This window comes from Delphinapterus leucas, chromosome 14 (genome assembly GCF_059928025.1).
Source record: "Delphinapterus leucas isolate spDelLeu-1000000601 "Yukka" chromosome 14, BTC_Dleu_Yukka2, whole genome shotgun sequence".
Taxonomy (NCBI): domain Eukaryota; kingdom Metazoa; phylum Chordata; class Mammalia; order Artiodactyla; family Monodontidae; genus Delphinapterus; species Delphinapterus leucas.
Genome location: NC_143142.1, coordinates 76185847 through 76210589, shown reverse-complemented (window position 1 = coordinate 76210589; position 24743 = coordinate 76185847). Strand labels below are relative to the sequence as shown.

General features: G+C 41.0%; 1 long non-coding RNA gene across 6 annotated transcripts in view; it reads left to right on the top strand.

The window, feature by feature from the left end:
- Positions 1–24743, top strand: part of LOC111180208 (uncharacterized) — a 62418-nt gene that overhangs the window by 5199 nt on the left and 32476 nt on the right. For 3 of the 6 annotated variants that reach the window (XR_016387658.1, XR_016387660.1, XR_016387659.1), the window contains exons 3-6: positions 2187–2355; positions 16303–16973; positions 18271–18845; positions 22764–22840. This is a non-coding gene — a long non-coding RNA (uncharacterized LOC111180208). The remainder of the gene's footprint in view (positions 1–2186; positions 2356–16302; positions 16974–18270; positions 18846–22763; positions 22841–24743) is intronic. The other 3 variants (XR_002646132.3, XR_002646136.3, XR_016387661.1) reach the window with 2 other exon arrangements.

Below are 24743 nucleotides of genomic sequence, written 5' to 3'. Positions count from 1 at the left end.
CCTCCATGGGGGCCTCTCTGCCAGAGGATCTGGGCCTCTTTATGTGGAAGCTCAAGGTTCTAAGAGAATGAAAGTGAAAGCTGCCAGACACCTTATAGGTTAGGCCAGAGCTATCGTTAGTTTACTTCTGCCATATTCTATTGATTAAGGCCAATTCCAGGGCCAGCTCAGATTCAGGGGGAAGGAAATAGACTCCACCTGCTGATGGAGGAGTGATTGGCACACAGGGTTGGGAGGGATTGTTGGTGTCAATATTAGAGTCAGTCTACATCAAGGACCGTGGCTACCTGAATGTGAATGGGTGTTTTATTACACTGTAGACGTCTTCATGCAAGTCGTTACATAGGTTCAACAAGGCTTCTTTCTCTGGTGATCATCTGAATTTACAAGCCGTGTCCTTGAACGTCAGCCAGCCTCAGCCCCCATGTGGGGCTCTCCCAGCCAGGCGAGCAGAGGTTGGAGGCAGCCTGAGGTGAGGTTCCAGGATCTCAGATTCAGCATGGGAGTAAGTGCAGTTGCCCATGGGAAAGATGTCGTGGCATTTCTGTGGCAGAAATGATTGCTTCTGTGAGATCAGTTCTGACCACAGGACATACCACTTTCCCAACTAGAGTTTAAGGACGATGGTGTCTTTCAGTGAAAGACAGTAAATGTTGACACAAGGCAATGCACAGGAACGAGTGAAATGAGGGAAGAAGTAGCTACAATAATAAAAATCAACAGCTGAAACTTAGCGTGAGAGTTTTAGAGGCCACAGGTATTGAACTTGAGTTGCTTTGATTCTAAATCCCTGTTCATCCACTACAACCTGCACAGTATTTTTTCGAAGCACTGAAATGTTGTAAAAGAACTTAAAAGATGGGTAAAAAAGGAAGATATAACTTAATGCTATTAAGAAATCGAATGATATTGTAGGGTAATGCAAAAGATGTCTCTTTTTCAGGCAACTTGTATTTTTTCCCTTAAAAACGTATTATGAATATCTGACACATGCAAAAGAATATATATGTTCTATATGTAAATAATGAAACCTAATAATAAGAGTACAACCTCCTATGAATCCACCACCTAACTTAAGAGCTGGAAGATTGACACTATCATTGCATCTATCTTCTTCCCCTTTCCATCTAGAAGATCTCTATCTGATCTTCTTTAATCACAATTCTGAATTTTGTATTTATCACCCCCTTGCTTATTAGGTAACTAGATCTTCATATTTGAATTAAAAGGGGGAAATCTAGTGGGGCTCCTAGTTAACTCCAAAGCAATTTTCTGGTTAATTGTTAACATAGGAACTCCCTGCTTTTTGTATATTCTGTAAAGGAGTGACAATGACACCGGTATGATGAGCAGCCTCTGGAAGCAATAGCCATTTCCTGAGAGCTGCTGACTTTGTGATCATGCTTCACGGGTAACCAGATGTAGTTGTTTCCTTCTTCTGGTCTTATACAGGCATTGCGAGCTCAGGGAACTTTCAAAACCCTTTCTTCTCATTCTTCTGCTCTTAAGTTGCATCATTTTATTTGCTTCCCCTTGGGTGTCTGGGTCATCTATACTCAAACTTGAATCTGGGGCTTCTGGAAGGGTAGACAGACTAAGTGTTTCAGGCCAGAAAATGTGGCAACTATAGAGCTGTACTAGCAGAAGCGTGTAAAGTGATTTGCATAATATTTCCCAGGAAAATAGCAGAAGTGTGGAAAGGCTTTTCCAGGGATACACAAAATCTCAAAGGTAAAGCGTCCACTTGGGACATATTTGCTGTAGAATTACTTCAGGGGCATATAGATCATGCAAATGCTGTTACGATCACTTTCAGTGCAGACAAATACATTTTTTTCCACTTGGAGAGTTTTAAATTCCATTTCCCTTTTATCAAAGTAAAATTATATGCACATGGTTTTTTTTGTTGTTGTGCAGAAGATTTAATTAAAATGTGCGTTATTACCTCCTCTCCCACCGCCAATATGATTTCCTAGAGTCAACCACTTTGAACAGTTTTCATTTCTAGTTCTTCTGGTGGCTACGGGGACATCTATTTTTTTTTAAATTTTTTAATTAATTAACTATTTTGGGGGCTGTGTTGGGTCTTTGTTGCTGCTCGGGGGCTTTCTCTAGCTGTGGCGAGTGGAGACTACTCTTCGTTGCGGTGCATGGGCTTCTCATTGCGGTGGCTTCTCTTGTTGCAGAGCACGGGCTGTAGAGCGCAGGCTCAGTAGTTGTGGCGCACGGGCTTAGTTGCTCCGCGGCATGTGGGATCTTCCTGGACCAGGGATTGAACCCATGTCCCCGTACTGGCAGGCGGATTCTTATCCACTGCGCCACAAGGAAAATCCCTGGACGTCTTTTAAAAATCTGGTAGGTACTTCCTGACTTCTCAAAAATTGTTTATTCATTTATCCTTCTTGAATTTTGATATTATTTTATTTTTTCTAATGGCTGCATTTGCACACTCTCTGACTCATCCTGCTCCCCAAACACACAGGTTTCCTCCTGCCTGGATTTGTTGCATTTGTGGATCCCACTGCCTGGAATTCATTTCCTCCATATATGCACATGTCCCATCTTCTCTAGTCTTTACTTAATCGTCACATCAGTGAGACAGAGCTGGGGTTTAAATCCAGATAGTCTGGCTCCAAAACCCCCACTCTTAATGTACTCTACAACCTCCAGTCAAGACTGATAATATTACATTTTGTGCTGTAATTACATTGACATCTTCCATGAGTGAATGCTTAGTCTGAAAACCAATCATCTGTTTTTACCCTGTGTGCTAGGTTTATTGTCCCTTTTCACAGGTCCAAAGTCATGACTCTTTTGCCAATCAGAGGAGACTGTTCCTAGCCAACTCTTTTCTTTATGCCCGATTTCCCTTATTTCCCTTTCTGATCCTGGAGTCTGGTGATGTTGTGGTCAGTCAGAGCTGGTCTTTTCTCCACCAAAGTGTCCAGTGGTTGTCCCGCTCCCATTCTCTCTGCTGTTATGGATTTATCCTTTTATTGCCATTTGATTGGGATCTTAAGTGTAGTAGAAGGTGTGGCAGAAAGGGGCAGCGTGAATGACAGAAAGCAAATACTAGTGCTCAGTGTTCCAGCTTGACCTGGAAGCCCCAACAAAGGCATTCAAAAGGTACAGACTCCCAGTTAAAAGATAAGTAAGTGCTAGGGATGTAATGTACAACATGATAAATATAATTAACATTGTCATATGTTATATGGAAGTTGTTAAGAGAGCAACTGCATAAAGTGCTTAATTTATGGATCTCTAAAAGAAGCCGGAAGATAACTACTGATACACACCTGGTTCAGAGTTCATTGGATTAGACTATTGTTCAAATTTACATAAAATAAAGTAAAAAGACTTGGAAACCCAAGGCCAAAAGACTTGGAAAATAAGGCAAAGTTCTATCATTCCTAATGATATTCTGAAAGGTCGTAATTGTAGCTTTGATGAAGTTTTGGTGCATGGGGAAATATTTCCCAAAACTGTCTGACTTTTTTTTCTGTCAAGACCAGTTAGGATGGAAAAGATCTTACCTAAGACACAGATGGAACTGTGGGAACAAAAACCAGTGGATTAAAGAAAACCCTGCAGGCAACTGCAGAATTACATTTTGTAGCAAACACATTAAAGTAACTTCCAGTCCACATGTTTTAGCGAAAATGAATCTCCTCTGTGCCGTCTTTGGAAATTCAAATTTAGTCCTTTTTCGAAGGGAAAAAAAGTTGCATAAATGCTAAGGTTGACTACTTCCTGATAAGCTCTATTCCCAAGCAGACAAGTGTACTGGAATTACTTTAGGAAGGTTGTCAGCTCTTCCTTGTTTTGGTCTAAATGAACTCCTTATATAAAAATGTTCCTGATTTAGACCTTGGCAATTCCCAGTTTACAGATGAATTGAGTTCCCCAAACTGGATTCTAATCCAGTTTTTAGGAAATAAGAATACATTTTTGCAGTGAAACAATGTTATAAATGATGGTTAGAGTCCCAGGTCAGCACACAAAACTCTGTTTAACTCCCAATGTTCCAAAAAGAGTATTCTAGACCACTGTTTTTCAAATTGAAAGCCAGAACTAACTAGTGGGTCATAAAAGCAATTTAGTGAGTGGTGACAGCCTTTATAAAAATAATGAAATAGAATAGAATGGATGAGAAAAGTACCAGAATGCATTGCATGAGGTAAGGGGAGGTACTATTTCATGGAATTTCTGTTTCAGATATGTGTGTCTATGTATATCCTGGGTAACAATGCAAATGTATTTCTTATTGTATGAGAAACACTGCAGTAGGCCAAGCCTGTTGCCACCAAGTAAAATGTCTCCCTGTAGGACATGTTCAGAATCACAGTTCTGGATGTCAGGATTCCATACCTGCAGAAACCTTGGGTTTCAGGTGATTCGAACCAACTCCTGTTAAGCAGGACATGGTTTATAGCAGTGTGGAAACATGTGTGCACACATGTAGGGTGTGTGTGTGTATGCCTTTGTGTGTGTGTAGCTCTTGCATAAGAAGCTGTGGTGATTGGGGAAGGAGATGAAGAGTAGGAACAGTGTGTGCAGGTGGCATGGGAAGTTCTGACTGGGATTTTAGGGTGGGAGCTGGGAAACTTTTTGTGTAACTTCTGAGCTAAAAGTGAGTTTTACACTTTTGAAAAATTCTTTAAAAAACAGAAGAAGAAGTGACAGAAACCATAGGTGGCATGAAAAGCCTGAAATATTAACTATCTAGCTATTTACAGAAAAAGTTTGCAGAATCCTTTTTTCTAGGGGAACAAGGAGCAAGTAATTATTAGGACTCAGTGAAAATAAGGACAACTCAAAGTGTACTCTAAGCACAAAACCAGAAGGATGATGATAAACTCTCACCTAATGAAACTGCAAAGGATCAAGGGTAAGGGTAACTATTAAAAGCGCTCAGTGAGGAAAGACAGAGTACCCAGGAGGAAAGGACTGACAGCCGACTTCTCATCTACTACAATGGATCCCAGAAGCAAAGTGTTAGAACAAATACTTCGACCTGGAATTTTATGCCAGCTAAATTATCGTCCAAGATTGAAGGTCAAAGAAAGACATTTTCTGACATTAATTCCTCAATAAAATAACTATTAAAATAAGTATTCAGCAAGAACAAAAGAGACACCCCAGGGAAAGCAGGGGATGAATGAAATAATGGGGAATCCAGAAGTTGTTAAAATGTGTCTGAAAATTTAACTATTGATTAAAAGCTACTTAAAACATTTTTTAAAAACAGGTAAAACTGTAAGACTAGAAAGCAATTACATGATGAAAGAGGGTGTTCAATGTTGAGGTATATTAAGGTTATTGTGGTTATTGGGAGGATGGTGGAAATTTTGAATAACTTTTGGCTATCTTAGGAAATTTTATGGTTAAATATATACATTTTCAAAAATTAAAAAGTTGAAGCATAATTTTTAACTTCCAACTTGCTGGAGATGAAGAAAAGAAAGATGCTACAAAAACTGACAACAACAGAAAAAAGGAAATCAAAATGCCTGATAAACATGAAAAGATGCTTTCCCCAATCTGCTACCAGGAAAATGAAAATGAAAGTAACACTGTGACATCATTTCACTCACATCAGAAAGGGAAAAATTTAAAAAGTCTGACAGTGCCACGTATAGTGAGAGTGTGAAGCGATAGGAAAGCTCGTGTATTACTGGTAGGAGTGTGAATTGTTACAACTACTTTGAGAGTAATTTGGGAATAACCAGTAAAGTGGAAGATGATTACAGCTCATGATTCACTTCTAAGGAACTCTCAGATTTGGGCCCAGGGACACAAGGACTAGAGTGTTCACAGTAACATCACTTGTAAAGATATGAGCCTGGAGATCCATGAATGCAGATGGGTCCCCTGCAGAGGCACAGTTTTATCAATATTATGGCCAGAAAAGAGCAGCCACCCGCTGGAGAAGAGGGAGGTCCTGTCAACACAAAATTCAAGGAAACAGTGACCCAAGATAAATACATTCAGAACCACCACGAGGTTCAAGACAGCTGTCCACCCTGGTGGTTAGAGATTTCTGTCAACTCAGCATGAAGAGATATTTTGTAATTAAATAAGAATTCATGGATGTAAAACATGTTGAAATTATAGACAATGTCTGCATGTATAACATTATGAGCAAATATAGAACGTTACCTGTAATGTTCTTTTGGTCTTTTTCAGTAAATGCCTTTAATTCTGAAGCTTTGAGTTAAGACTTAGAATCTCATTTAGGTGTGGTTACTGTGGGAACTACTGCACTGAACTGGACCATCTGATTATGGTTTTGCTGCTTTGGCTGGGTGTGCCTTACAAGCTAAACACAGTCTGGGTTAAGATGCTGGTCACAAGTGAATGTTAAAGGTGATGCATTTCTCCAGGATACAGGTCTCTATCCAGTGACTCATTCCCATCCGTTCATTCACTCACCCATTCAACCCACAGTTACCAAATATTTACAACATGATAAAGAATACAGAGAAGACTTGAACAAGGTTCCTAATTTGGGGCACTCATAGTCCTGTGAGTGGGAAAGAAAAGAACACACAAATCATTGCAGTACAAGACAATGACTGCTGGAAAAACAATGACAGCCAGGTGCTCTGGGAGCTGCCGAAGGTCCCCCAGAGTTTGGAATAACTGAATGGGTTCTTGAAGAATGAGCAAAAGGGGGTCCACGTTTTTTGTTGTTATTGTTGTTTTGCCATATTTGCATATGGAAAGCTATTCCCAATACTTTCACTTAGGGTTTCTCAACCGTGGCACTGTTACCATTGAGGGTCCAATACTTCTTTGTTGAGGGGGGACTGTTCCATGCATCGTACAGTGGTTAGCAGCATCCCTGGCCTCTACCCACTAGATGCCAGTAGCACCTTCCTCTTGTGTTGTAACAACCAAAAATGTCTCCAAACATTGCCAAATGTCTCTGGAGCGTGGGCACAAAATTTCCTCCCCACCCCTGTTGCGAACCACTACTTTAACTGACGTTGTTTCTGCTGTTCTTTTTCACTTGTTTTTGCCCTAGCATCTCTGTGCATTGTCCAATTAGAGAAATGATTTTTTTTTAATTCACCTCACACTGTACCTCAGTTTCCCTTTATTTCACTTTCCACTGTACTGGGCTAAACTGAGGTTCTGTTTTGTACTATTCTTAAGACTTTCCCTTTAATTCATCCCTCTGTTCTCTAAGGGTAAGTCCCTTATGGTTTCCTAAGGGGTTCGACCTTGTCCCCTCGATCACAAATTCTGAAGCTTTATCACAGTTACTCTCTGGTTTTTGTTTGTTTTGTTTTTGTTTTTTCTGCTTACCTTTAGGAACATATTTCTCAATTCTTTTCTAACTTTATTTTCTCTCGTTGTGTCTACTCTTCCGTTTACCATAGCTGGAAGGGGCTATTTATTCTGCCTGTATTGTTTTAGAAAGCGATTGCTTGTAGCCAAAGTACTGCTATATTATTTACAATAATAGCCAAGACATGGAAACAAGCTAAGTGTCTATTAATGAATGGATAAAGAAATGTGGCACATATATATATATATATATATATACACACACACACACACACACACACACACAATGGAAAATTACTCAGCCACAAAAAGGAGTGAAATCCTGCCATTTGTAACAACACAGATGAAACTTGAGGACATTATACTATGTGAAATAAGTCAGACAGAGAAAGACAAATACTGCATCTCACTTATATGTGGAATCTAAAACAAACAAACAAACTCACAGAAACAGAGAGTAGATTTCTGGTTGCCAGAGGTAGCAGGTGGGAGAAATGGATGAAGGTGATCAAAGGGTACAAACTTCCAGATATAAGATAAATAAGTTCTGGACATCTGATGTATGGTATGATGTCTGTAGTTAACAATATTGCACTGTATACTTGAAAGTTACTGAAAGAGTGGATCTTGAAAGTCCTCAACACACACACACACACACACACACACACACACACACACACACTGGTCACTCTGCGAGTGATGAGTATATTAACTAACCTTATTGTGATAATAACTTTGTCATATATATGTGTATCAAATGATCACATTGTACACCTTACCTACACAATGTTATATGTCAAAATATCTCAGTAAAGCTGGAAAAAGTGTGTTCTAAATTTTTGTAAAGTACAAAGGAAGAAGAATGTAAAAAAACTCATAAAAATTTGAGCAGTTATTATATATGGGTAGTGAGATTATGAAAAATTATTTGCTTTGTTTTACTCTTAAGAGTCTCCTAAATTTCTCCAAAATGTTACTTATAAAAATATATTTAAGAATCAATACATTAGGGCTTCCCTGATGGCACAGTGGTTAAGGATCCACCTGCCAATGCAGGGGACACAGGTTCGAGCCCTGGTCCGGGAAGATCCCACATGCCACTAAGCAAATAAGCCTGTGTGCCACAACTACAGACCCTGTGCTCTAAAGCCCACGAGCCACAACTACTGAGCCTGTGTGCCACAACTACTGAAGCCCGCGAACCTAGAGCCAGTGCTCCACAACAAGAGAAGCCACCACGATGAGAAGCCCGCGCACCGCAACGAAGAGCAGCCTCCACTCGCTGCAACTAGAGAAAGCCCGAACGCAGCAATGAAGACCCAACACAGCCAAAAATAAATAAATAAATTAAAAAAAAAAAAAAAAAAGAGTCAACGCATTAAAAGAAAAAAACACACAATCAATAAAACCAAGTACTGCTATAAAAACTTCCCCACTAGGGACAAGCCCCTTTCCCTGGCCCAGTATATTTCCCTCTGAACTTCTCTTTTCCCACAACTGCTGGGCCAGAGAAAAAAATGGCCATATTTAATATGCAAATGCCACAGGTCCCCCCTCCAGTGGCAGCTTTCCCAGCAGAAAAGCCCTTTCTGGCCCCATTAAATTGTTTGGCTCCTTTCCTTCTCACAATGTGTAGATTACTTTTGTGCTTCCAAAAATCCTTATGAAAACACTCTCAGTCCTGGATAACAAAAAAGGTCAACACAACTGATCATTTTGGCAGATTCTATAGGCCTGCTTTTAATGTTCAAATACTCCTGACGAAAAGAGCATCCTTCAGTTGAGTAAATACACAAATTATTACTTTAAGAACCTAGGCATCACATCAAGAGCAATCTATTCATTTTTACATCAGCAGTTCTCAACTTTAGCAGACATCAACGTCACCTGGAGGCCTTGCCAAAACCCAGTCTCCACTAGGTCCCACGCACAGCGTTTCTGATTCAGTCCGTTTGGGGTGGGGGCAGGGAATTTGCATTTGTAGCAAGTTCCCAGGTGTTGCTTCTGCTGGTGTGGCTGGTTTGGGGACCACACTTTGAAAATCACTGTTTCAGATTTTGCTGGCTGTCAGCCACTTTGTGGTTTAGATGTCCTTTTAAAAAATGACCTCTTTTATTTCATCTCCTTGGAATTTAAATGCTGGTTTTAGGATTAAGAACTGGTAGATCCTGCTGTTTGCAACCCATGTTCTGTCCTGTGAAAAGATATAATACTGTCCATATGGAATCCATCCATCACTTGCCTCCTTCTCCCTGGACCTTGAGAGTTGAGCTCATAGGATTTTGATGTCAGGTTGTTGAGATACAGAGTTACCAACAAAAGCCTCAAAGATTGCCACTGTATCTTTTTTAGCATCAAAGATTGCCACTGTGTCTTTTTAGCATCAAAGATTGCTACTGTATCTTTTGAAGCAAAGATTGCTACTGTACCTTTTTTAGTGTAGAAGATTGCTACTTTATCTGCTTTCTGATCTGCAGTAGAGAATTTGGGCTTCTCCTTTGGACATGTGCCAAAGGTAATTTTTAAATTAAATGTAGAAATTATTATGCACACGCATGCATACACACACACACACACACACACAAACACTGACAATGGAAAAGAAAAACACTGCTCAGGGCTGGAATAGGGGTCCAGGGCATTAAATTGTAATTAACTGATTCTCTTGTCTGGTTTTATTTCTGACTTATTTAGGACTTTGCTCCATCAAATGGATGTTCTTATTCTAAGGTTTGCCTTATTTTAAAGTCAGTTTTTTCCTTTTCCTTTTTTTAGAACGGTGAATTAGAGTCATCATGTCAGTGGCAGGAATAGCCACTGAACAATTCCTTTAATGGGGAAACACAAAAGAGATACCAATATTTTCTTCAATTAGTTATTATTGAAATCTTTTTCTGATGTTTAACTCTCCTTCTAAAAGACTATATTAGGATTCAAATGGAATTAACCTGGTATTCTTTTATGAAAATATCTAGACTAACAATACTTAGAGAAACCTGGAAGGAAGAAAATCCTGATATCTGCTTAAAACACTGGACTTTTGGATAAGTTCTCCTGAGGGCAGCAGAAGAAAAAGCATAAGTGACCTTTCAACCAGCCTTCTAAATCTCTTTGAGGAAATTTCTGTAGAGCCCTCTGGACAAAGATGGACCACTTACCAAAACTCCCTCTTCTCAATCTGTTTCCTGTGCTTCCAGCTCCACAAAGGAGTGCCTGCTAAGTGTTCTTCTATCCATCCCTTCTATCTTTGTTCTTCTTTCCCAAACTCTTCTCCTTTCTTATTTTCTTACCCACAGCCCTCTCTTCTGTTCTTAGCCCTCCAGAAAGCCCCTGGAGATAAGCTAACAATAATGCGTGTCTTCCCAAAGGAGAGATATACAGTAAGGAAAGGAGAAAGTTTGGGTGTGTGGGGAGGTGGATGGGGAGTGGGGGATAGAACTTAAGAAGGGAAGGAGCATAATAACCCCAAAGTGGAAATAACCCAAATGTCCACCACCAGATGGATGGATAAACGAATACTGGAATACATAAACACACAGTGGACTATTACTCAGCCATAAAAAGAATGAAGTACTGATACATACCTCCACATGGATGAACTCAAAAACCTTTGCTAAGTGAAAGAAGCCAGACACAAAAGTCACATATTTTATTATGCCACTTACATGAAAAATCCAGAATAAATACATCCATCGAGACAGAATAAAGCTTGGTGGTTGCCAGAGACTGGAGGGAGAGGAGATAGGAGAGTGACGGTTTCCTGGGTGTGGGGATTTACTTTGAAGGGTTGGAAATGTTTTGGAACTAGATAGAGGTTATGGCTGTACAGCATTGAAAATGTTCTAAACGTCACTGTATTGTTAACTTTAAAATGGTAACTTTTGTTACATGAATTTCACCTCCATAAATTAAATTTTTTTTAAAAGAGCATTATTCATCAACATTTCAAACTCTACTTCTCTTAGATTTTATAGCCTTCACATCTGCCTTTCTCCTTAATTGTATTCCAAAGAAAGTTCTACCTTTAATTTAGATACTAAAGCAAGGAGAGGTCCTGGATTGACCTCTAAATCTAAGTATCAATCTTCAATAAAATAGCCCTAATAACAATGGGAATAATAAAGTCACCCTGTGAGTCAGTGATAGAACTGGGAATGGATCCCAAGGAGCATTACCTTTTAGTCTCTTCTGAATTCTGTTGGTATCTCTCCATGTCCCTGAAACTCCTGACATAATTGAAGATGACTTGTCAATGATGTCATTCCCCCAACCAGAAGAGACAGCGCAAAGGAGCCTTGAACGTAGGCTACACATCGCCATGTCCTCTGGAGGCTGCTGCTTTCAGATTCAATTTTGCCCTTGGCAAAATTGTGAAGCAACATAAAATTTGTCTGGCCTGCTCTTAACTCACGCCTTTCTATATGCTATGAGCCTCTCTGGGGCCCTCCTCTTTATCCTTTAGACATCTAGAGAGAACTTTCTACTCATTCATCCCTCCATTTCTTATACTTCCATCTGCACCAGTATTTAGAAAAGGGGTTGACATCATTTCTTCCCTGTGAGTAAATTTTATATCTAAAGTTGCTGGAGATATCACTGGACATTTTTGCAGGGTTGCTGGTGTCCCCACGATCTTTTGTCAGTTGTTAGGTCCAACTGCATGGTGTGCTTCAGGAAGAAGAACACAGGGGTAATTCACTACTGCAGATCACTGTCAAGTTTGTTTGAAGTCTAGGTACCACAGAGGAGAAGTAGTGAAATATAGTCAGGGCAGCCTAGCAAGTAAACTGACTTTCAAAAGACTAGACAATTCTAAGTATGTAAAAGTGATTAGGATTCTAACTTGAGCTTTGCCCAGAGGCAAACTGCTGGGTTCCTACAGCTAAAAAAATCAAAGAGAACAGTTGACTCAGTGGTCCAATTTGGACTAGATCCGTTTTAACTCAAAAATAGTTTACCCTTAGAGAGTTTATGAGTCATTTCTGTATTCTCCTCCCCACACCACAGGGTATCCACCTGTAATAACATGAACCCACATTATCCCTGTTTATCCAGATCACAAAGATGGAGCACCAGTTGATGGGCAGCTAAACTATAATCAGAAAAATAATACATCTGTGCTTGCAAATAATTCGTTGTTAGCCCCTCACTTTGTTAGCACAACCTCTTTTTGCAGCTTCATTCATTTTTATCTAGTTTCAAGAAAGCATACCTCATTTTTTGATTGTTCGTTATCACCATGTTTCTAAGGGAGCCCCAACTTTCTAGGAACACAAGGTGCTGTTAGTGTTAGATGATCCAGTTAGTGAGTGTTGTGGACTGCTGGTCAACCAAGATGTCCGTGGGGGCTTGTCAGCTGTCGGGTATCTCTTGGGGACTTCAGCTTGCTCTGAGCACTGCCCATTGCCGTCTGTCAGATCACCACCAGGCGCCAAAGAACTGGAAGTTTGAGCAAAACTATTTAGACCTACATGTTACTCCTAATTTTCATGAGTTTTAAATGAAGACTAATAAAATCTGCAAAAATCTTTTACAAAGTAGTGCAAAAAAAACCTTTTCAGAATCTTTATTCTTTCAACAAGACTTATAACATTCTTCTATACCTTTTCGTAACATTTTGGTTTTCTGGGCTTTCATAAAATATTTGGCATTAATTTTTTAAAATCCTCTTTGGGGGTGGGGACTATATTCCCCCCCGCCCCCGCTTATATTCAATATTTATTTTTCCATTTGGAGTTCAGTTCTTTTGGGGGAAATTCCTTGATCTGTGTTTGGGAAAATTACTTTTGGGGCTGATGCCAAAACTCTGGGTGACTTTGAAATCCAGACAACACCAAACTAAACACAGTCATAGCCTTTCTGCTGCTGTTTGCACAAGTGTCAGCTACATTCAGTGCCTCTGGACAGGCCCAGGGAATCTTTGGAAATTAGATTGATCCCAGTGAGTAAATTAACTCAATACTGTACAGATAAACTCAACATGCTTTTGATTATACTAGCATGGACATTTGTAAATACTCTTTAAAATTTTCAAAATAGCATGGGCTAAAGAGGTGAAATAAGTTATTATTTTAAAATCTTTTATCAACACCATTTCAGGAGATGTTAGGGGTCACACTGAGTGATAACAGTTTTGGATAGATAACTTTTGTAAATTTTTTTTTTGTTAGGCTGATTGCCTGATACAGCCAAGGGGTGCCATGGGGATGGGGCTCAAAATGACTTACTTTGGAAAAGTTCAGCTCCTCTTCCAGTTCCTAAGATGTTATTTAGAAAACTGGTTGAGAAGATTTACCCATGACATCGGTAAATGGAAAAAAGATTGAATGGACCACCCTTTCTTCACCTGCTAAACCAGACCCTCTATTTACCCAATATTTGTCCCTACCTGCCTGCACTCTGTAATGTAGATGGTGCTGTTATTCTCCCCTAACACTCAAATCTTTAGCATAGTTAAATCCTGAGAAGGTAAAATAACTCCTGGATTCGGTGGGAGGCAATGACACAGTCAGGTTTTCAGGGCATGTCTGTGTGTCTACAGTTTTCTCCACATTTCTGAGCTGTGGTCACCAGTGATTTTGTATTTAGTTATATGTCTGGTATATTAGTTATCTATTGCTGCATATCGAATGGTCCCCTACATTTAGCAGCTTAAAATAATAGCACACATTTATTATTTCACACAGTTTTTGTGGATTAGAAGCAGCTTAGCTGGTGGTTTTGGCTCAGGATCTCTCATGAGGTTGCAGTCAGGATATTGACCAGGGCTGCCGTTATCTGAAGGCTTGACTGAGATGGAGAATCAGAACGTGGCAGAGTCAGAAAAGTTAACAATTACCTGATCCAGTTCCCTCCTTTTGTAACAAGGAACTATTGTTCTTCACAAGACCAATCTAAGATAGTTCTTAGGCAAGTTCCCTATGTTAACCCATGCCTCAAAGTGAGATCATGGGATCAAAGTAAGGGCCTTTGGAAATTTCTTTTAGTGACTTGGTTACTAAGATTCAGAAGGTCGAGAGTATAAGAGTCATCTTTACACTGCTTCCCTCCTTATTTTAGGGCTTTGCTATCTGCAGTATTGCACATCCCCCTGTACACCTAGGCCCCTGTGGTTGTATGAATGAATGAACAGAATATCTGTTTTGAATAAGGAGATGGGAAAATTGCTTAGAGTCTTTGATGCCAGGAGTGCAGAGATGGTGAATGACTAGAGGGAGGTTGGGGACACTTTATTTCTCAGGTCAGCCCAGTGTATGTTCCTTCCTCTAATTTGGTGGGGTGTGGGTCATGTCAGGCATTGGAGGGGTAAATGGACCAAACCTCTCCTACTCAAATCCACCCTTCCTCAGGCCCTCGCTGTCAGATTTCCAAACCAGCTGTCTTCTCTCAAAAGGACCCATGGAATGCCCTGTTCCTTACTCCCATGGCTGATCCTGTGAGCATAACTTCCAGCAAGGTCAACCAAATGGAAACAGAAGTCATTGCTTTAGGCTTGAATCATTAGTGAGTGGAAAACTAAAAGATAAACAATTATATTTCTTGAGAAGATGGAGCAAGAGCAAAGAATCCAAACTAAAAGTTCCTTTGAGGCTTTCTTTTTTAGAAAGGTATTTATTTTAGAACTGCCTTTCCCCTCAGTCTCCATTCTGTAATTATACATATTAACACAGCACCAAACGCCGACATAACTCACCTCATAGAAAAACAGCAGCTCTTCTCATCACAGCTCTAATCTACTGAATAATGAAGAATGTAGATAACTCACGTTCTATGTTAATCCCAGAGAAGTTTAAGGCAGTGTTGTTCTAGGCAAGGAGAGATAAAATTGCTAGTATGGATGATGTATACCTGAAATTAATTAACCTGGTCTCCCCTTCAATATCTAAGCTCTACAGATATTTTCTACCACATTTTGTTGGTGTTTTCCCATCCATTTGGACATGAGCCAGAGGTAACCCCTCTCATAAAGAACATTGAAAATATGACTTGAAATAATGCAGACTTGCATCATTTATAGCTGTTTGGCAAAGTGGTTTGAAAAATGTGAGCACTTGAATATTTCAAACTGTTGGCAATAATAGGATCTTCTGTTTCCAGGAACACTGTCTGGTTTCCTATCTTGTTCTGCTTAAATTATACCAGATACTAACAATATTTCTAAGAGTGTTTCCTAAAGTGGGGTCTGAGATGGTCATGTGTGCGTGTGAGAGAAAGAGAGAGACAGAGAGACAGCAAGAGAGACAGGGAGTGAACGTTGATTGCAGCCCCTGAGGGAACTCTTAGAGGCAATTGGCACTACTGCCAGAGCACCAAAGACTGGAGTGGCAGAATTAGGTGAGTGTTGGCTGAAAAGTCAGAAAAGCTCTTAGGAACACAAAGCAGCCGTTGAACAGAGGTTAAGGAATATTGTCTAACAATAAAGGGAAGGAAACATTCTTACTAAAAACAATAGGGGTCCCAGACAATCTGCTTGGTGGTCAAGAGTTCATGCAGAAAGAAGTTGGAGAATGTCACTTCTCAGAAGACAGGCCATTGGCTCAGTGTGGAAGGTGACCCGGCAGGTGCTTCCCAAGGCTGTGGCCCTGCGCTGTGACACCCCCATCCTACACCCCCGCCCCGGCCAATTTCAGGAGAATGTCTAAGGAGTCCTTCATAGCAACTGGGTGCAAACACCTTATAGGTTTCCTCTAATCCAGCTGGACCAAAAGGAAGCCCTGAGAAACATAGATAAGCTGATTCAGTGCGGTCGCATTCCTGATAGGAATTTGCACTGAGGAATAAAAGCACAAAAGCTAAACGAAGTGAAAAGATCCAGGCGTGTGTTTCGGAACCAAGAGAGGGAGTGTATCAATGTAAGTTGTTGCTCGCCACCAACATACTAGTAAAAGATGAAGATGACAGTACTTACCTTATCCAGAAAAAGAAAAAAAAAAGACTCTGTACAAGATGATATTCCCTTTTGTATTATTATGGAACTGATTTGTGAATATCATTTTTATCTTTCCATAGGGTTTTTAAGGACTTTATAAAAGTAAACATGTCACAAAAAGATGTGTTTCCAAATATTTGATTTATAAGCCATCTCTTGTACCAGAGGCCCTGATCCCCATGACTTTTCTCACCATGGACAATGAGACTTGAAGAATATGAACAGTTATCTCTGTGCCAAAGTGCCAGTTCTTCGTGGACCGAATGCATCACACAAGAGAGGATGGTGCCAAAACCAAAGGTGGACTCCAACAGACGTTGTGAGCTGCCCTGTAGCTGAGGAGCCGATTCCCGATGACAGCTAAGCAGGTTTATAGTCTGCAGATGGATCTTGAGGGGTGAGGAAGGAAGCCTCAAAGCTCCTGAGAAGCTGGAAGGCGAAGAGAAACTGCCTCCTGAGCCTCCCAGGGGAGACGTGGAATGGGGAGGGGACTTCAGAGCAGCCCTCACAGGCCTCCCGGGGCAACACAAGGCACTGGGCCAAGACTCAGGTGAGCTGTGGGTGGAGTTCACCTGCATGCCCATGTGGATATGTGCAAGCTCACCATTTACAATATGTCAACAACAGAGAGTGAATATTTCTAGGCGGTGTGAGTGAAGATACAGTCGTCTCTCCGTATCTTGGGGGTTAGGTTCCAGGACCCCGCAGGAGCCAAAATCCAAGGATGATCAAGTCCCTTGTATATCATGAGGTAATATTTGCATATAAACTACACACATCCTCCCATATACTTTAAATCATCCCTAGGTTACTTATGATGCCTAATACAGTGTAAATCCATGTAAATAGTTACTGGGCGTGGAAAATTAAAATGTTTTGCTTTTGGGAATTTTCTGGAATTAAAAAGAACTGCATTTCTGCTCCGCAGTTGGTTTAATCTGCAGATTAGGGACCTGTGGATACAAAGGCCAACTGTAATTACAGCCAGTCAGGCCATTCAACATGTAGGCAGGTTATTTCTACCCAATACCTCTCCCCTGGTACCAGCTGCCCCAAACTCTGACTGCTTTTCATTCCTCTAAAGACTTTGAGTCTCTAAAAGCTCGAACACGTATTTATCTTTCTGTCCCATAATGGTTCTCATGATGGTAGCAGTGGGCCAGAGCTGTCAACTTGCAAGAATAACAATTTTTTGGATCCAGGGCTGGTATTGTTTTGGAAGAGGACAGTGGGGATGCATTCTACATTTCTAACAATTGCTTTAAAATGAAGTTTTTAAAAGTGGAGAATTGTTTGTATTTAAGAGATAGCCTCGGGGCAGTAGAAGGAGCCTGGTTTTGCTGAGACTGGCAAGAAGGTGCAGCAGGGATGATTCATGGGGCCGGGGATGAAAATCCTGCCGACCTCCTGTGTCTGGTGAGCTCATGGTGACAAGGCTTCTAGCTCAGGAGTGGGATTTGCTTAAGCTCTTAGGAAAAGGTGAGGGAAAATCCCTTAGGGCTGGACTGGGTGGAGATGCAAATTGAGTTCTCTTACAGTGAACTGACTTAGCCCCGGGTTATAAGCAGCCCACACTTTGATTTTTTTGTTTTGTTTTGTTTTATTTTTTTGCGGTATGCGGGCCTCTCACTGTTGCGGCCTCTCCCGTTGCGGAGCACAGGCTCCGGACGCACAGGCTCAGCGGCCATGGCTCACTGGCCCAGCCGCTCCGCGGCATGTGGGATCTTCCCAGACCGGGGCACGAATCCGTGTCCCCTGCATTGGCAGGTGGACTCTCAACCACTGCGCCACCAGGGAAGCCCCACACTTTGATTTTAATAAGCTTGAGGGTTGGTACGTCTTAGTAGTGAGCAGAATTTAAAGAAAATGAAACCAACTCATAAGTTTTAGTTCATTTGTTGTATAGCAGAAAGCACCCCTATTAGTGATGGGAATAGCGGTAGGTAATGTCTTAGAACCAACTGACAAGTTAAAAAAAGGAATTGGGAATCAGACTAGTTCTCCAGCCTACATTTTAGCTGATAGCATTTTGGTCTCTCTCTTCACAGAACAATGTGCGGGCTCTTCTCTGATCAAAAAAGAAGGTGACTGGATTTTCAAGGCAGTGCCATCTCCAAGCAGTGGAGTACAGCCCTCCTTTATGAGATGGGCTAGTTCATCTTTAAAGCCATTGAGAGTATTATAATTAATACACCTGCAAAGATTTTTGGACCTTCACTATGAGAGAATGTCTTGGGGGAACTCAGCAGCCATTTTTTAGTAAAAATAAATATTCATGTGTGTCCAAGAAATGCCCCCATGTCTACCATATTTAACCATACACAGCAGAAATGATAAATGTCCTGAGTCCTCACAGTTCCTTGTGTAACAGGTAAATGTGCAAAGAATTGACTTGTGGCATTGAAGGAGAATCCAAAGCACAGAACCATCGAGGGCTTTGGTGAATGCAACGTAACCAATGTCTGTGGAATGCCAGTGACAGGGCCGATCACCATAGAACTATCTAGAATGGGCATTGCCGAACCATTCCAGAGTGTTTATCTTCAGGCACCTTGAGGCCCACACTGAGGAATCCTGAGCTTCTGGTAGGATCAGCGCCCCTTCAGGCATCCTTGGAGTCACAGTATGTAATATTCCTAATAGTGCTTGACAGGGTGGGTGACAGGGAAGTCATGAGTATGAAGCCACAGTACTTGGTAAAACTTAAGAAATAATAAAATGAATGGGAAATTCAAGCCCTGGAAATGCTTTCTCAGACACGAATTTACTAAATGTCCTTGGCTTTTGTTTTTTTCACCTGTGAAATGAATATAATTCTGCTCTGACTTTCAAAGATGCCATATGGGCTGACAAACTAATGCAAATCATGTTTGTAAATATAAAACTTTGATATAAATAAGAAATAATATGCTTTACCCTGCATAGCCTGTGAACAAAATTAACGTGAATGCAGAAAGCTATTTTATTTAAGTGGTTAAAAATGAGTAGCATTTCCTTTATGTTTCGGTTTTAATTTAAACTTGGGGCTTTAAAAGAGCAAACCCCTGACTGAGCATAGACAAGGATGATGATTTGGAGAGAAAAATATGATTTTGAAACTCATGCTCAGTGCCAGAAGCTTGAAGGCACACATCAGGTTTCAGAGAAGATTGTGTGGTTTCCAAAGAGTGAAAATGCAGAGATTTCCTTTGTTACTGGTCCATGGTATGAGACAAAAATAAAACATAGGTGATTATTTCTCTCAGATCTCAAAGATGTTGCAAGGGATCTTGCCAATAGAAAGACACTGATGGAAAAATTCCTCTGCTCCCATTTAAAAATGTCACCCCACTATAGTGAAAATCTATAATGGTGCTTATCCTTCAATGTAGTTTTGCTTCTAAGCTTGGCAAAGGACATCTTCAAATTTACCTCTCTTCTGTTTAAGTATCCCAATCCCAATGCCTAATGGGCTCATAGCATCCACGCACTGTGTGTTTACATAGACTGAACTTCAATAACTGAAAATGCAAATCAAATTGTAGAACATGAGTCACTGCCCTGGCTGGGTGGGCTTGATGGGGAGAAGCCGTTTTCTATCAGCACACCGGGGGCCAAGCTGGGGGAGCTGAGGTCTGGTTCTGGTCATGATTTGGCTCAAGGGGTTTGCACTCCTGTTCTGCTTCAGGTCCCAACGTGCTCACTGACTCATGAACTGGGCACCAATAAGCACATGGGTATTAAGATTAACAAAAGAAAGTGAATTGAATAAAACAGACAACAAAGTAGGTGGGGACGCTGCAGAGTCAGAGATGTGAGTGGTCTGCAGGTCAGATTGCACCAGGCTGGTGCATTTGTTTCTAAATAAGAATGGTGAGAGGGACGGAGTTTGCGGGGAGATGCCAGACCAGGTCCATCATCTTGAGGGCAATCACACTGCAGTGTTTTGGTCACAAGGGGGAACAAATACTGTGCAGGTGGGTGAGCATACCGAGAATTGTGCACCCCAGCTGCATCCCAGCACTTCTATATAGGGGAAAATACGGGTGGTTGTTCATTAAAGAACAGCAGGACAACCACCCTACTGTGAGGGGCAACAAGAAACATTGGGTCATATTGGGCCTATTCAGTGAGAGGAGGAAAGGGGTCTGACAGTTGCTCTCAGTGGTAGAGAGTGGTCTTAGCCCCAGCTTTAGAGCTCAAGTGTGTAGGTCCGGGGTTTTTCCAAACTTTAAAAAAATTGAGGCATAATTTATATACAGTGTCTTAGTCCATTTGGGCTGCCACAACAAATACCACAGACTTGGTGGCTTATAAACGACAGAAATTTATGGTTTACAGTTCTGGATGCTGGGAAGTCCAAAATCAAGGTGCCATCATGGTCATGTTCTGGCGAAACCCTCTTCCTGGTTCATAGCCATCACCTTCTCCCTGTGTCCTTACAGTGTGGAAGGGGTGAGGCAACTCTGTGGGGTCTCTTTTATAAGGGCACCAATCCCATTCATGAGGGCTCCACCCTAAGGACCCAACCACCTCCCAAATGCCCCACCTCCTAATACCATCACCTTTGTGGGTTAGGATTTCAGCATAAGAATTTGAGGGGGACACAAATGTTCAGCCCATAGCAAACAGCAGAGCTACATGCAGTAAAATTGTTGCATTTTTGCATATGCACATCCCCCTGTAAACAAGCACCATTTCTTTTACCCCAGGACCCCTGGCCAATAAGGCCACTGAGAGACAGCCTCTTCCTGATTTATATCATCATAGATTAATTTTGCCCGTTCTTGAGCTACATATAAATGGAATCTTAACAGTATAGACTCACTGTGTCTGCCATTTTCACTCAACGTTAGTTATTTGAGATTCATCTTCGTTGGAGGCATTGGTAGATAGCAATTTGAAGAACATGCTTTTCCCTTCCTTCTGTACTTATTTCACTTCTACTGGGATTGCTGTTAAGTGAGAAGAGGGCAGGTGTCATAATATGTAAATTCTTTAAACTAAGAAAGAAGTTCTGTATAAAAATATCTTGTACCCAGCATGGTACAAGGGACACCGCAATCCCATGCCATGGCATAGCAGCTAAGCAAACACTCTTGACTTTGCCTAGTTTTTACTGTGTGTGCTTCTCTGCTTCCCACTGCGGTATAAGCATTTCCTCCAGCCTTGCGAAGGTGGCCTTTTTTTCCCAAAGAGCCACAGAACTGCTATTGGCTAAATCACAAGGTGGTTAAGGCTGTGATTGAAATTTCGGAGACAGTGTTCAATGTCACCTTTGATGATCTAAAATTGCACACAGGTAGACTGGAGATCCTCCATAATAGCACACAGAGGCTCATTTTGGGATTATGGGCTTGCAGGGTCTTGCTGCAGTCGGCTGATGTTATTAAACTTTAAGGACCCCTCTGAGAAGGATGTTTGGCTCCGAATAACAGTGTTCTCAGGGAGATTGTGACCTGGTGACCTCACACAATTGAATTTTTCATTTTATAGAGAATCTGAAGCTCCTTGCCATTAAGCTGACCAAGAATAGCAGTGCAGTTTTTTCTTTTCTGCTTTAGCACATTCCTGGGGATTGGGGGCTGTGCTTTCTGAGCATAACTGGGACAAGAGCTTATGGAGATGTAGTGAGATGAGGGATGCACAGAGCGACGTTCACAGATGCTGCAGTGAGAAATGCTGGGTCCCTTAGCAAGTTGCACTAAGGGTCCCCTGACATTTGGTTACAGTAAAATAAACAGATCTCCTTTTGTGTAGACCTTCCCCTGCAGACCAAAGAGCTAATTAACCCTCAGCTGAGGTGAGCTGTGTGCTACCTTTGGAGTGACCACTCAAGCCTGTGGCTTCAGTGTCTCTGGGAGGTGAGAAGGAGGTAGGGGTCAAAGCAGCCCCTTCTTCTGATCAACATTTCGAGGCCTCATGAAAAAAATGCCCCAAATGAGAGAGAAACCGTCATCTATGGGGGCACCTGAATATGAAAATGTGGGGATTTTCCTCAAGTTTGGATAAACCAACAAACAAAAACATTTAGAAAGAAGAAATGAGAAAAAGTTAACTTGCAAAAAGGTAAAGGGAATCAGACATCAAAAAGACTGACCCTCCAAATAAAGACCCCAATAAATGGGGAAAACCACAGGTTATAAATTGGTCAAACATATTCTTGTGTTCATGGTGGAAAGCAGTAACTTTCTCACACGATCATCTTGTCCACTGATCAATACATTGGTATTATGAAAGTCAGGCACTAAGCTATATTTTGCTTAGGGAGTTCAGGTTTGTAGGAGTGCCCCTATCATTTCTGGTTTGTGTCAAGGTGCAAATCCTCTTTTCTTCTTGTTTCCTGATTGTGGTATGTTGTATCCTTAATCATAATGGAAGCAGAGCAAACTATCACTTTTGCTTCAGGAGTCCATGCTTTGTTCAACTTCCTGCCCCTAAGGTATGGATTAGACCGCATAAGATGCTCAGTGATTTTCTGTTTCACTGTCATTAATATGATGTTTTATTTTAGTGGATGAGTTTTGTTTTCTTTTTTTTGGCTGTGCCTTGCGGCTTGTAGGATCTTAGTTTCCCAACGAGGGATTGAACCTGGGCCACAGCAGCGAGAGCACGGAGTCCTAACCACTGGACCGCCAGGTAATTCCTAGGGATGTCTTATTTTCATAGGCGTAACTAATGTTTAATACACAAAGACCCTCTTGTTGTACATTCAAAAGAACAAGAGCAACATGATATTAAGGCTTAAGAGTTACTTCTATCTGGAGGCCTTGTAAAGCCCCTAGGGGTATAAATTTTATGTCTCAGAAGTATTTTAATTTCCTTGTCAGTTTGTCCACTGAGATCAGGACCCAAGAAGCCTCAGATTCATTTCTACTGGGCTTTATCTGCAGTACCGTTAAGTTTTGGATGTAAGGATTAGCCCGGGCTCTCCAGAGAAACAGAACCAATAGGAGATTGATAGATAGACATACAAATGATAAATAGATTGATGATAGATAAGATGATTGATAGATGATAGGTAGGTAAGATGATTGATAGATGATGCACACAGATTTATTATGAGGAATCAGCTCATGTCATTATGGAGGCTGGGAAGCCCCACAGTCTGCTGTCTGCAGTCTGAGGACCCAGGATAGCTGATGGTGTCTGAGTCTGAAGGTCTGCGAACCAGGAGCACTGATGGTGTAACTCCCGGTCTGAGGGCAGGAGAAGACTGATCCCAACTCAAACAGTCAGGCAGAGAGGGAGAAGTTTCCCTTTCTCCATGGTTTTGCTTCATTCAGGCCCTCAACGGACTGGATGAGGCCCACCCACACTGGGGAGAGAGATCTGTTTTACTCAATCTAATTTTATCTGGAAACAGACACACCCAGAAATGATGTTTACCAACATCTGGGCATCCTGTGACTCAGACACACTGACATATAAAATTAGCCATCACTGTGTGTCAAGGTCTCCTCTTTCCCTGACATCCCCTTGTTTGTCAGTGTTTCACAGGACAGCTTGCAGACCAGGTTCGTGGGAGGACAGCGGCAGCCTTGTTCTGTATTGAAGGCATAGTTCTTGGGTTTATGCTACTTAATTAGATGAGAATTCTGACATGATCATAGTATAGAATTTCCTTTTCCCCAGAAGATATTTATTTATTTATTCTCAGATAAATATATTTAGAATATTGAGAGCTCAGATTGGCGTGATTGACGCAAGTAGACAATACCCAAAACAAACCTGGGCTAAGGAAAATGGTTATCATAAGCAGTTTCGTGGTCCAATTTTTTCCCTCTGTGAAACAGGTAAGAGAATGCACCAAGATATCACACATGGTCATTTACATACAGTATCATTTTAGATCATAATATAGACTGGATTTGATTTATCCAATTGTACCCTGGTTGGAAAAAGAACGCATTCTTAGTGAACCTGGGCAAATAATAACCATTGATACAGGGAGTAAAGAAGCTTAGTAAAGGTACTTTGAAAAATATTTAACCATTGTTGCCATTGTTTTATCTTTTTTTAAAAAAAGAATCATTCTTGTTTTCCCTCATGATTTATTAATTTGTAACCTATATTAAGATCTTTCATAGGATTCCCCTCACTCCCAATCCTCAGGGTCCAGTTGGAACAAGATTTCATTTAAAGAGGGTTTCATAACTAGTTTGAACAAGTGTAACCTGTCAAACTGAGGGTCAGGGCTGGATTAAGAAGAAAAGAGTTTCCCCCACAAGAGCATTTAAAATAGAACACTGGCCACAGTTAAGTCAGTTCATCCCATTCATTAAGTTCTAAGGAATTAATTTGTGCTTTGTTGATCTCAAAGTAAACAGTTTATCTCCATGAAGTCATTTGCTTTTGGAGGGGAAAGTTCTGGGTGTCCTGATAACGGACTCTTGACAGTCTCACAGAGTGTGGTGAGTCTAGTCCTTGTAGTTTCAACTGCCCTGAGTATCTGGCTCAGTCCTTTGCTGAAGCTCTTTTGATATAGTATTTTTTTCAGAAGATTCTATTTCTGATCTGTTCTTGTAGCAGAGACTTTTAG